This window comes from Lacerta agilis, chromosome 17, assembly GCF_009819535.1.
Source record: "Lacerta agilis isolate rLacAgi1 chromosome 17, rLacAgi1.pri, whole genome shotgun sequence".
Lineage (NCBI taxonomy): Eukaryota > Metazoa > Chordata > Lepidosauria > Squamata > Lacertidae > Lacerta > Lacerta agilis.
In genome coordinates, this window is record NC_046328.1 from 21,553,145 (window position 1) to 21,567,457 (window position 14,313).

Here is a 14,313-nt window from a genome sequence, read left to right on the forward strand (position 1 = left end):
GTTCTTGCCGCTGTAGTAGCACACATGAATAAGTTTCTATGCTTTGCATATCCCGCTTTATCACTACCCGAAGGAGTCTCAAAGCGGCTAACATTCTCCTTTCCCTTCCTCCCCCACAACAAACACTCTGTGAGGTGAGTGGGGCTGAGAGACTTCAGAGAAGTGTGACTAGCCCAAGGTCACCCAGCAGCTGCATGTGGAGGAGCAGAGATGCGAACCCGGTTCACCAGATTACGAGTCTACCGCTCTTAACCACTACACCACACTGTAAGAACAGCCTGCTGGATTAGGCCAATGACCCATCTAGTCCAGCATTCTGTTCTCAAAGTGCCTGTGGGAAACAGGCAAAGAGGATTCAAGCACAAAAGCCCTCTCCCATGTTTTCCAGCAACTAGCATTCAGAAGGATTTCTGCCTCTGACTATGGAGGCAGAGCATAGCCATCATGGCTGGCAATCCTTTGAGGCATGTGATTCATGAGAGGCAGTCAAGTACAACGTTCCTTGTAATGCTGGAGAAGACATGCGAGGGAATGTTTGGTCCAGCCAGTCGAAACCTCCTGTTCCTGTTCCTCCTGGCGGGAGCATCCTTCCTTTTGCATGTGTTGGAAGGTGGGCGTGACCTAACCTGTCCAGGTAACAAAAGCACGAGTCATGCAGCACCCTTCCCTTCTTTTTGACTTCCTACTTCGTTTGACCAGCTTCTAGCTAGGACTGCTGTGCTAGCTCTCAGCTAGCAGAAGCACTGAGATTATTCCCCCGTTTGGGGTAGATTCACACGTACATATGTGTAACTAAGTCTGCCTTCAGGAATCCAACTGTGAACTGATGTGAGTCAACTTCTTTTATTGACTTTGAATAAGATTGCCGTGTCTTTATTCTTTCAAGAGGGATTCGAGGGAACTTACCAGGAACGTACAATTCAACCTGAGACAGATTGAATTGTATAATAGTGAGAGGCTCACACGAGCCTGCAACCAGCTATCTGCTGTGCATATAAAAGGGGGAATGTAACTCTGCTACATAAAGGAACTTGCTAGCGCAATTTAGGAAAGATATTAATAAACAATATATCCTATACTCTGGTTTCTCTTCAGATCAAATAAACAATATATCCTCTCCTGCCACCCTGAACATTCCCACATCCTGGATAAACCTCTCCTCCACGAATTTGTCCAATTCTCTACCCAAAGCCATTCAAGTTGGTGATCTTCACTTCCCCCTGCGGGAAGGATTTCCATAGTTTAGCTCTGCACTGCACAAAAAAAGCACTTTTGTCTGTCCTGACTCTTCCAATATTCAGCTTCATTGGATGTCCAGGAGTTCTGGCGTTGCGAGAGAGGGAGAAAACCTTCCCTCTGCCCATTTTCTCCAGGCCACGCAAAATTTTATAAACTTCCGTCCTGTCATCACTTGCTCGTCTTTTCCCTAAACTAAAAAAAACCCCAAAGCTGCAACCGAAATTGCAGTATACAAATATTTATAGATAGATAGATATACGAACATCTGGAAGGCCAAAAGTTCTGCCTGCAAGGTTTGAGAAGTAAACCAAAGTCTGCAACGTCTACTTTATTTCCCCCCCTTTTTTTTTTTTTTTTTAAAAAAAGAAAAGTTCAGAAGATCTGAGATAGTTTGGCAGATTTTGCTAATGAGCACACACTGTCACGGAAAAGAAGGTCTCAGGAGAACTCACTTCTGCTCCAGCTTGGGTTCCCAAATGCTTCGCCCAGAAAGGGCATGACGCCACACATCTAGAGGTGTGCCAAAGGATCTGGAGTGTTTGCAGCCGCCATACCTCTTGCCTGTTCCTTTACATCACCTCTTGTCCCAATATTTTTGCCCAAGATTGTGTGGGGCACAATCTTGTTGACAACCTCAGATGATGATGATGATGATGATGATGATGATGATGATGATTATTAAAAAGAGAGAAATGTTGCAGGTTCATAAGCTCAGGGCATTTAAATGTAGAAGGACTGTTTGTTTTTTTAATGGGGGGTTACACTCAATCAATAACAGCATCTTCCAACCTGAGGGCCGCATTTCATTCTAGGCAACCACCCAGGAGCCACATTCCAGTGGTGGGTGGGGCAGATTTGAAATCATTTAAGCACAGGGAATTTGTTTCCGGCTCTTTGTTTTAATTGCCATTTTTAATATACATTTGAAATTGCATAACTGTCTTTATTGCTGGTGTTTTTATTCCGAAACGGCTTTGAGGTATTTCATGAGTTCAGTACTTCATTATGACGATCACAGATCAGCCACTAAATTATAGTCAAATGGATACAAGGCTAGCAGAAGACTATTAAAAATCAGCAGTGCAGCAAAACGAAAAACAAAAACCTAGGATATGTGTGTGTTGTGGTGTGTGTGTGTGTGTGTGTGTGTGTGTGTGTGTGTTGCTGCATGCTCCCAGCCACGCTTGGGATGGCTTACTGAGCAGTAGGATAGTTAGTAAAGAGGTTTAATCACCCAGTTCCTACATAGCAATGCTTGCTAATGCACAAAACATTGCAACTCTGGTAGTAATTTCATTCGCAGCATCCAACAGGAAGGAGGAGGTGTAAAACTCGGGCCAGTTGTCTCTCTGCTCTTACTGGGAGGGGTGACCATCTAAGTCCTACTCAGAGTAGAGCTATTTGAAATTAATGGACCCAACTTTGTTGTCTCCAATGATTTCAACGGATCCACTCTGAGCAGGACGAACATGAGATACAACCCATTACGGCAGCGGCTTTCAGCCAGTGTGCTGTGGCACCCTGGGGTGCCTTGAATGATAGTCAGGTGAGGTCTCCATTGGGCCACTAAGGCTGGGGGAATCCTCTTCCCAGGCCCGTGTGGGGCGGTTCGAGGAGGCCCCTCTCTTTAGGGGATGGGGGGGCAGCTCAGAGACCAGGGGAGGACTCCCAAGGTGAGGGGAGAGGAGGCCGAGGGAACGCTCCACAAAAGAGGGTGTTTGAAAAGGGGTGAGGAGCTGATGGCTCTGCAGGCAATGGGTGATATAACTGGGCTTCTGAGGCTCAGAGCACATTTCCCCACAGGGGAGCCACAGAAAGAATGTAGTTGGCCGTGGGAGTTGTGGACTCAAGAACCTCTGCATTATGAACATAAGAGCCCTGGTGGATCAGGCCAATGGCCCCTCTAGTCCAGAGTCCTGTTCTCACAGTGGCCACCAAAGAAATCCCTCAAGCAGGGTCTGAGCACCAGACTCCCTCTCCCTTCCTGCCATTTCTAGCAACCGGAATTCAGAAGCGTCGCTGCCTCTGACCGTGGGGCCACAGTACAGCGTATGTGCCCAGTAACCATTGATAGCCTTACCCTCCACGAAACCCATTGTTTCTGTGTGATATGCAAGTTTTTAAAGACCTCTGCTTTCCCTTTTATGCCTCTTCGCCGAGTGCACTCTTGAGAGACTAAGTGTGAAGATGCCTGAAGCCAACGGTATTGGCTATCCGAGCCTATAGCGCGCTGGAGCTCTCGGAGAATTCCTAGGGAATGCCAGGGGCGTCGTTTTAATTTTTAACTAACCCCCCACGTGCTCTGCAGGCCTTTTCCCTTTCCGTGCCAATGGCTGCTTATTTAGGAAGTCGCTTCAAATCAAGTCAAATGAAATCCACAGCCTTGCCTCCAGGGGTGGCTGTTGTGCACTGGGACTGGCAGGGAGGCCCACAGTAGGTGGCGACAGAGCGAACTAATTCCAGCCTTGTCCCTCGCCTTCCTCCCTGCTGAGTTCTACCAGAGCAACACTGAGACTGAGGAGGAGGAGGAGGAGGAGGAGGAGGAGGAAGTTGGCAGGTTGTTCCAACCACTGGGCTGGTTGAAGGAAGAAGGTAGGCAGGTGAGGGCTGGCTGGGGTGGCACACTGACGCTGGTGGGGCAGTGCCCCATTCGCCCTTCTGGATCAGCTTTCCATTGACTGCTCCTGAATAAAGAGGCTCCACGTACCTACTGTCAGGGACTGAACTGAAGAGGAGGAAGAATGGCGAAGGTCTCTCTCTCTCTCCCACGCCACCCTCACCCCACTTCTCCTGTAGCTTCCAGAGAGTAGGAAGGCAGTCTCAAGTGACAGCAGGGCTTTGAGGAAGATAACAGCTCAGAGACAGGTTATGCGGTGTTAGGAGAAGGGGGAGGGCAGGCAGAGACACGTCTCTGGACAGCATAACCGACCCCCCTTCTCCCAAAACGTGGTGTGTGTCAAGGGTGTAAGAACAAAAGAGCACAGAGACAATTGTCCACGGACAGACGCCGTAGAAGCAGGTGCTGTTGCTAGAGGGGGAAGGGGTAGGAGCTCAGTGCGAGCAACTCCATTATGGAGGAATGACTGGAATTCTTTGTCTTTTACCGTGATGACTGAATAAACCATATGTAAGAACTTTCTTGTTTCCTCCCTGCCTCCTGGTACCATCGGTGGGGGGGGGGGGGGGCGGGGGGGAGAGGATTCCTCAAGCCTGACACCACCAGGGATATTTGCTGTTGATAGTTCTGGCCACAAATTCTGCACCAAGAGAAGCAGGATTCTGCAATCCTTAGGGACTAGCCTCTTCCCGTAGGAATTGTCCACACTATTCCTGTTGTGTGGACAGGGAAGCTGTTTGGAGCTTCCTCCTCCCCTTAAAATGTTGGGTTTCGTTTTACTGCCTCCTTTTTAAAGCTGCGGGATTTAAGGATTGAACTGGGGACCTCCTATCCCTGAGCTACAGTTGACACATAGCAGTTTGCTCATTCCAAGTTCTCTCTCCCAACACAGCACTTGATCCCACAGAGACTTACGCTCATAGGAATCTCTTTGCACAACTGCAGGAGGGTTCTGGTTGTTTTTAGGCTCTCATGTATTGGCAAGCCAGTCCGGATAGTTTACAAGGCTCAAAAGCCCATCTGCCCAAGAGAAATGATACAAAACAATTAGCAGGTGCTAGGGAGTGCCTAGCAGATTGGGACGGATCCTGAACTGAAGCAGGACACTTCAGAGAGGCTTGCAGGATCTCTCTGAAACGACTCAAACTGAAGTGGGAACCTCCATAGCAGTTCGTGGTGCTGCGGAGATTCGGAGGTCGGAAAAACACCGCAGGCAACACGCTTGCCAAACTTTCTGCCCAAGCTTGCCATATATGGAAAATGCCAGGGAGGGGGAGGGAAAGGGAGAGAAGTCTTGGGACTGACAGATCTAGCTTCGATTCAGATTTTAGGTCCCGGCTTCCATCCTCAACAGCATCTCCCAGTAGGGCTGGGAAAGCCCCCTGCCCGAAACCCTGGAGAGCCACAGCCAGTTAGTATAGGCCAGGGTTTCCCAAACTGGGGTCTCCAGCTGTTTTTAGACTACAACTCCCATCCTCCCTGAATTGTCATCCAACAGCAGCTGGAGACCTAAATTTGGGAAACCCTGGTGTAGACAGTGCTAATCTAGAGGGACCAATGAATTGACTCAGCTTAAGGCACCCTCCTCCATTCCTAAATTTTTGCAGGTCTCTCTATAAGCAGTACATTGCACAGCCACAAGGACACCACCCAAAAAGACCAGCAACGTGTTCAACCTTATCTACCCTGGCAGAGACATCACAGGTAAACAGGAAGTTTGCCTTAGGTAGAGTCCAACTAGCTTAGCATTGCTCTTCAGATAAAATTTCCAGCCCTACCAGGAGACTGGAACAGGAACCTTCTGCATGCAAGGTAGATGGCTCTACCACTGAGCAGCAGGATCAATGCTTCTCTGGAGAAAGAGTGGTAGAGCCCAGAGACTCCCCGAAATATGCGGAACAAAGGAGAACTGCCTGTTTTGGATGGAATTCCCCATTCCTCATTCCACAGGCAAACTCTCCTACAGCCCATCCTTGGAGATCTGAAAAGCAGTGATTTCACTTTGCAGTGCCAGCAGTGATCCTCACACCAATATCACACCCCGCATTGTCAACAGCTCTCAAAAAAGGCACACTGGCTGGCTGTGCGCAGGCATGCCCCTCGGACAGCATCTCTGGCATCTAGGGATGAAGAACTCGAGAGGCACCAGCAAGACATCTAGATACCTGTGTCTTGGGACCATTTGGATTTTGGAAACCAGACAGCTGGACCAGTACTGGGAACCTTGCCTGCAATTATCACAATCGTATTTAATATGCAGAGCGGGGGGGTGGGGGTGGCAGCGACATGTGCCTGCGGATAGCAAGAGGAGGAAAGGGGGTGGCAGAAAAGAGAGAGGGGAAGAAAGAAGGGGGTGCACTCACTTTTAGAAACACAGAAGCAGCCTGATATAGAGGCTTGGTCCATCTAGCTCTGTTGCCACCACTGACTGGCAGCTGCACTCCATGGTTTAAGGGGGGGGGACACACATACCTAGACTGTCCTGGAGACGCCAAGGATTGAACTTCTGCATGCAAAGCAGGTTCTCTCCCACTGAGTTATGACTTCTTCCCTAAAAATGAAGTTGCTAGTCCTCACTGTTCTGAATTAAAGGCAGGTTTAAATAGGAACATAGGAAGGTGTCCTATACCGAGTCAGATCCTTGGTCCATCTAGCTCAGTATTGTCTAGACTGGCTAGCAGTGGCTCTCCAGGTTTTAAGTCAGAAATCATAGAATCATAGTTGGAAGGGGCCCCACATGTCATCTAGTCCAACCCCCTGCAATGCAGGAATATCAGCTAAAGCACCTGTGACAGATGGCCATACAACCTCTGCTTAAAGAACTCCAAGGAAGGAGAGTCCACAACCTCCCAGGTCTCTCTCTGTCTTACCTAGAGATGCCGGGAAATGAAACTGGGACATTCAGCATGCAAAACAGGTGTTCTCTCATTGAGCTATGGTCCAATGACAAAGACGTCCCCCGCTCAAAAAAAAAAAAAACGTAAATTGAAATCTCACTGTCTCTTTCTCATACCCAGGTGCTTTAAAGAAATCTTCAGCATCACCCATTTTCCTCTGCTGGTTCAGGACTATGGCAAATGGTTCGCCTATGAAAAGAGCTGCCAAACCCAGATAATGCAAGACCAGCAACCAGGCCCCGAGACCCAGAATCCAGGCCATTTAGGCTTTTAAAACCAGCAATTTAAACAGAGAAAGGAAGCACATCCTGTGCATCAGAAACATAGAACAGAGAAATCTGCCTTATACCAGACCATTAGCCCATCCGGGCCAGTATTGTCTACACAAGAGGTAGCCAACTCCCAAGAGACTGTGATCTACTCACAGAGTTGACAACTGGCAGTGATCTACCCCCTTTTGGGGGGGTTCAGGTCAAAGTTGTTCAGTTTTTTTAGGGAGGAGGAAAGCCCATTTTTAGGGGTTCAGGTCAAAGTTGTTGAGCTTCTTTGGGGGAGCCAGTGAATTACCAGTGATCTACCACAGACGTCCAGTGATCTACCAGTAGATCACGATCTACCTGTTGGACGTGCCTGGTCTACACTGACTAGCAGCGACTCTCCAGGCAGGGGACATTCCCAGCCCTATCTGGAGACGCCGGGGATTGAACCTAGGATCTTCTGCATATCTGTCAAATGAGTTATGGCCCTTCCACTTTGTTTCTTGCCCCAGCCCCACCAAGCAAAGGCACGCAGCCTGGCCCCAGATGGAATGCCTGATGGAACACAGGTCCTGGCAGGAAGAGGATTCCCCACCTGAAATATTGCACCACTGGCGTACATTCCCCATCCCTGGTGGTGCACCAAAAGGTGGGCTTTGAGGAGGCATTTGAAGCTTATAAGCAAAACTGATAAATTGAAGGAGGCAGATCCAGGTGCAAAGCTGAGGAAGAGCCAGATTTGCACGCAAGCTAAATGACAGTGTGGGGCAGAGACAGAGATTGCTAGTTGCAGCATGAGCTTTAAGTTGGCTTCTCACGTATTTACTGGTACATACGCAAATGTGCATAACAGCCTGACGCATCAGGCCAATGGCCCACCGAGTCCAGCATCCTTTTCTCAAGAGTGGCTGAACAGATGCCTGCAAGCCGGACCTGAGCACAACAGCATTCTGCCCCCCTGCAATTCCCAGCAACTGGTTTTCAGAGGCATACTGCCTTTGACAGCAAAGCACACCCATCATACCTAGTAGCCATGGGCAGCCTCATCCTCCATGTGTTTGTCTTCTCTCCTTTTTAAGATATCCAAGTTGGTGGCCATCCCGTGGCAGAGAGTTCCACAGTTTAACTGTGCGAAGAAGTCCTTTCTGCCCTGACACTCCCAACCAGAGCTTTCCAAACTGTGTTCCATGACACGTTAGTGTGTCGGCTGCAGTGTGCAGGAGTGTTCCTCCCGGGGCTGGAAAAGGGTTAGTTTAACCTCCTGTTTGCTAGTAAAACTGTCGCAAAACGATGCACGTCTAGAAAGTGTGTCAACACCATGAAAAGTTTGGAAAGTTCTGCTCCCAATGTTCAACTGTCCACGAGTTCTCATGTTAGGAGAGAGGGAGGAAAAAACCTTTTCTCTTTCCGCTTTCAAAACTTTTCTCTTTCCGCTTTCTCCATCATTAAAAAAAAAATCTTTCTCTAAGAAGTCCCAAATGCTTTGGCCCTTCCTTGTAGGGCTGTCGTTCCATCCCTTCAATCATTTTTTTGCCTGTGGGGAGAACGAACAGCCCCCCCAAGTTGGGCATCCCTGTGTTAAGTGTAGGTTGGAAACACAAGGTCGCCCAGACCTACCTCTGCCTCACAGAATCACAGACTTGTAGAGTTGGAAGGGACCACGAGGGTCATCAGTCCGGCCCCTCGCAATGCAGAAATCTTTCACCGAATGTGGGGCTTGAACCCGCGACCCCGGGATTAAGAGTCTCGTGTTCTAACGCCTGAGCTGCCCGTCCTTTACATTACAACTAATTCTCCTCCCACGACCTCCCGGTTGCTGCTGCTACTTTGCTTGCTTCTCAGCAAACCACGTTGCTCCTGATGTGAATCACAGCTGTTCCTTTTCCCCCTCCCTAAGAGTCACACTCTCTCCTTAACAACAACACCCCCACTAGGCGGGTTTAAATCCCACCAGCAAAAAGAGGTCTCTAAAGTCCCCGGGGGATCTATAGAAATGGAAACTGCACTCCCCTGCTAGGCCGGCTCAAGCATTTTGAGTACATGAGGTAGGAAAGGGTAAGTCACTCACTGCCTGCATAGGCCGCATTCACACAGAGAGATCAGGAGCCCCACCTTTCCCTGTAGAGAAGAAAAAACTAAGAGATAGGGCACAGAGGCTTCCTACAGTTTGCAGAACAAAAGAATCTGGCTTATAGCAGTGTGGGGAATCTCAAGAACCCAATGCAGCCCTGTTTATCTTTTCTATGTACTGTATTCCCGGCATGTCATAGAACTGTAGAACTGGATGGGGTCCCAAGGGTCATCTAGTCCAACCCCCCACAATGCAGGAATCACAACCAAATAATCCCTGACAGGTGGCCATCCAACCTGCGTTTTAAAAAACTCCAGTGAAGGCAGTGCCATAGCTACGGGGTGGGGTCCCCCCCCAGTGAAGCCTCCAGGGGGGCACCATTAAGGCTCCCAGCCTGTGTTTGTATGTAAACGTGGAGGAGGGGTGCCAAATTGGGTCTTTGACCCTGCAAAATAGAGCCTTGTTTTGTCCCTGATGGAGAGACCACCACCTTCCAGGGTGGCCCGATCCACTGTAGAACAGCTCTTACCACCAGAAAGTTCTTCCTAACGTTTAGTTGGAATCTCCTTTTCCGTCATTTGAATCCAATGCTCTTTTCTGGAGCAGCAGAAAAACAAGCTTGTTCCATCTTCCAGCCCTTCAGATATTTGAAGACGGCCATAATATCCATCTTCTCAGTCCTCTTCCCCAAGCTAAGTACATAACCAGCTCCCTCAGCTGTTCCTCATAAAGCTTGTTTTCCATACAAATATAACCCCGCCTTTTTCTCCAAAGTGGTGTACATCGTTCTCCCACTCCCCATTTTATCCCTACAACAACCCTGTGAGGTAGGTTAGGCTGAAAGAGGCAGTGACAGGCCCTAAGTCAGCCAGTGAGTTTCATGGCTCTGTGGGGATTCAAACCCTGGTCCCCCAGGTCCTGCTCCGACACTAAGCCAGGGTTTCCCAAACTTGGGTCTCCAGATGTTTTTGGACTACGATTCCCATCATCCCCAACCACTGGTCCTGCTAGTTAGGGATCATGGGAGTTGTAGTCCCAAGTTTGGGAAACCCTACTCTAACTGCTGCACCAAACTGGCTCTGTACACTCACCCTGTCTGGCTTGCAGTACACTCCCTGGACCACGCCTCCTCCCCACAGGCCACACCCCTCCCCACAGGCCACGCCCCTGGATATTTTTGCCTGGTTGGAATGTGTCCTTGAACTCCAGCAATGACTCCTGCTTACCTTTATAGGGGGATAGAGTGGGGGCGCAAGTGTGTGTAGAAACTAACCCACCCCAGAAAGGTACAGCTTACATTTGTTGCTCCGACCACCTGGACACACATCCCCTCCGACCACCAGCATGTGGCCCCGCAAAGGTCACTCAGAAAGGAGTGCGGCCCTCAGACTGGAAAGGGTTCTCCATTCCTGGTGTGCGGAGCTGCAGTTTTAGCCATATTCTGTGCGATGATCCAATTACATTGGACTTCATCATATTGGACTTCATCATATGCTTACATTGGACTTCATCATATTGACCATGGGCTTACTCCTGAGTAAACATGCATAGGGCTGCGCTGTGAATAACATGCACCAAAGTCAGCCGCCGCCACAGAAGCCAAGGCCTTTCCAGCAAATTGCAGGCAGGGAAAATAAAATACTCAAGGGGGCACAGAACAGAGCTGGTGGGAGACACGGCCTGCGCCAGTCAGAGATGTCCAGAGTGCCAAATTCAACCATGTGAGGAGGGGGAGGACACATACATGGGAGGGACACCTTTGCTAAGGGCTCCCTAAAAGATAAAAACTTCCAAGACAGAACGGAGCACCCTTCGATCCAGAAATTGTGCTCCCACACTATCAGCACACTATACTTTTAAGAGAGGGGACGTGGGTTGCGCTGTGGTCTAAACCACTGAACCTCTTGGGCTTGCTGATCAGATCGGCAATTCAAATCCCCGCGATGGGATGAGCTCCCGTTGCTCTGTCCCAGCTTCTGCCAACCTAGCAGTCTGAAAGCACACCAGTGCAAGTAGATAAATAGGTACTGCTGCAGCGGGAAGGTAAACTGCATTTCCGTGCACCCTGGTTTCCGTCACGGTGTTCCGTTGCGCCAGAAGAGGTTTAGTCATGCTGGCTACATGACCCGGAAAGCTGTCCGTGGACAAACGTCAGCTCCATCCACCTGAAAGTGAGATGAGTGCCGCAACCTCATAGTCGCCTTTGACTGCACTTGACCGTCCAGTGGTCCTTTACCTTTACCTTATACTTTTAAGAGCACATTCAAAGCACACACCCCCTCAAAGAATTCTGGGCACTGTAGTTTCCGCCTCACGGAGTTCCAATCCCCAGCAACCTTCAGCAAACCACAGCACCCACAATTCTTTGAGAGCGCAAAAGAAATGTGATTCTATTATGCTTCATAGTTTGCACGGAGCCTTAGAAACCAGCAGCCATATAGCACTGCTTCCTTTGCAGACGTGGATTTAACTCGAGCGAGCCCCCCCCCCCCACCGTTTTGCAAACTAAATCCATAACCAGGAAGGTTCAGGAACCCAAATCCCACCCCCCACAAAAATAATCTTTTATTGGGCTATTTAGAAGCGGGGGATAAAAGCTTCCCGCCCCCTTCTCTCGGACAATTTAGCCCTGTTTGATCCCCCCCCCCGGGGAAAAGCGAGGAATGATGTGGGGGGCGTTCAAAGCTGGGTTGCTATGGGAAGCCAGCGCTCACGCAGACAGCTCTCTGCCCCTTCCCCCGTCCTCCTCCCCCCACCCCCACCTCAAATTCCGAGTCGGACCTAGGAGCGAAAGGGGGCGTGCAGTCCCAACCCCCTCACCCCCCACGCAAACACTTTCCCTTTTGCGCGAGGCGCACGTGCTATATTTGGAAAGCCGGCGGCGGCACCTCCGCGCAGCTTCCCGTCGAGAGAAAGAAGGAGATTCCCCGACCGCCCTCCCCGCGCAGGAAGCTGGAGGGGTAGAGGAGAGGGGACGCCCCCTCGGAGGAGGGGAGGAGGCAGGCGCCGGGGTTGTCCCCGGGCCAAGAATCCGTCCCTTCCTCTCCCCTGCTCCTGAGCCACCCCTTCGCCTCCCCTCCCCTCGAGCCAGCCCCCTTCCCCCCGCCCCCAGTCACTCGCCTGCCTGGCTCCCGTCTGTCTGCCTCTCTCCTCTCGCTCCGACGGCAGGTCGCCCGCAAGGGCGGCGGGAAGCGCGCAAGCCCCGACGGCTGTGCGCTCTCTCGCTCCCCCCGACGGCGAGCCTTTGCGCACGGCGACGGCGGAGCGCCTTTGCCGCCGCTTCTCTCCGTTGGCTGCCGACGCCTCCCCCTTCCTTTGCCCTCTCGCGGCCTCGGCCTCGGCGGGCGGCTTCTTCTCGCGCTTCCCTGGAGAGGCGGCGTGACCTTTCCGCCCGGGGCGCTCGTTGGAGGGCGCTGGAGTCCGACGGCTGCGCGGAGAGGCCCGGCGCGCGAGAACCGGCGGCGAGCCTAGCGAACCTTTTAAAGGAAGACGGGTGGGTGGCGGTAGTTAAGGGTCGGATTCTGTCCAGGCCGCCTGCTCCGTCTCTCAGCCCGGAATCCAACAGGTGGCCCGACTCCGTGGGATGTGCATCACATGTTAGTCCTACTCAGAGTAGGGCGCGCGCGTGTGCCATTCCCTACAGGCAGCTCCGCGGGGTGCTTCAGTATTAATCCTTCTCAGTGTAGAGTCTTTAGAGTGAATGCCTGTGGCTAGCAGATTCATTCATTTCATTGAGTAGGACAGACCTGGAATGTAACCCCAACCTTTTAACTTTCACCTGCTGGACTCTAATTGGATCTTCTCTTCAGTGTGAAATTGGTGGGGGGGAGGGTCATCGTAGATGTAGGTGTTAACCCCTTCACAACCTGGACACCAGAGGCCTGATCTGGACTAGGCCCCCCCACCCCCACCCCAAGTTGCTCAGTCTGCTGTTCAAGGTTTTAAAGGGGATAGATAAGAAAAAAGAAGAGGCTTGCTGCTGGATCAGGCCCAAAGTTCATGTAGTCCAGACGTCTGTGGTATGCCCCCCAAGGAGGGCCGTACCTAGAGGTTGGCTAAGTTGCCGCTGCCAAGGGCACACAAACCACACCCCTCTGTTTCAGAGTGGCTAGAAACTGCTCCTCTGGGTGACCAACATCTCCTTGCCCAAGGCGCAAGGGAGCCTCGGCATCATAGCTGTCAACTTTTCCCTTTTCTTGCAAGGAATCCTATTCGGAATAAGGGAATTTCCCTTTAAAAATGGGAAAAGTTGACAGCTATGCTCGGCATGCCTCTTCCACCAAGCAGGATTCTGAATAGTTCTGTTGGTTAGAGTGTGGCGCTGATAACACCAAGGTTGCAGGTTTGATCCCCATATGGGATAGCTGCATATTCCTGCATTTCGGGGGGTTGGATAGATGATCCTCTGGGTCCCTTCCAACTCTTGGTGCCCTAAATTCACCTCTGCAATAGGTGCTGCTGCTGCTGAACACACACACACACCCCGGCTTTTTAGCCAGTTTTTAGAAGGTTGGGCTGCCATCCTATGCACACCTGCAAGCCAGCTCAGCTAAAATCAGTTTTGCAGTTACATTCTGGGCAGACATGCACAGGCTTGCAGTGAAGGCAGCCTGGATAGCTCAGTAGGTTAGAGCGTGGCACCGATCATGCCAAGGTTGCAGGTTCGAGCCCTGTATCGGACAGGAAGAAGGGCCTCAGCACAGTGGTTAAAGCATCAGCAGAGGACACCAGGGGATGCATATCAGTTTATAAGAGATATATAGGCATTGTAGGATCACAGAGAAATCAACACCATGTTATGCACAGGTCAGGGCCACAGCTCTGGTAAAACATCTGCCTTGCATGCAGAAGGTCTCAGGTTCAGTTCTCACCATCTCCAAGTAGGAACGGAGGAGACCCCTGCCTAAAAGTTTGGAGAGCTGCTGCCAGGCACTGTAGACAACACTGAGCTAGATGGGGTCTGATGATAAGGCAAACTCCTATATCCCTGTGTGTCACAGGAAGCAGTGAAGCTCAGTTGTTAGGACACCTGGCTTGCATGCAGAAGGTCTCAGGTTCAGTCCTCAGCTTCTCCAGGTTGGACAGGCAATGCCAATGTAGACAATCCTGAGATATATGGAGCAAGAGTCTGACTTGGTATAAGGCAGCTTCCCATGTTCCTATTTAAATCTGTTTTTAATTCAGAACCATGAGGACTAGAAACTTAATAGGGGAAGTGTATTAACTCAGTAG

The 14,313-nt window shown here is 50.6% G+C and overlaps 1 non-coding gene across 1 annotated transcript; it reads left to right on the top strand.

Moving 5' to 3' along the window:
• The first annotated feature begins 13,689 nt into the window (after positions 1-13,689).
• On the top strand, positions 13,690-13,763 carry TRNAI-GAU. The gene has a single exon. It is a non-coding gene; the product is annotated as a tRNA-Ile (tRNA).
• Positions 13,764-14,313: the final 550 nt, after the last annotated feature.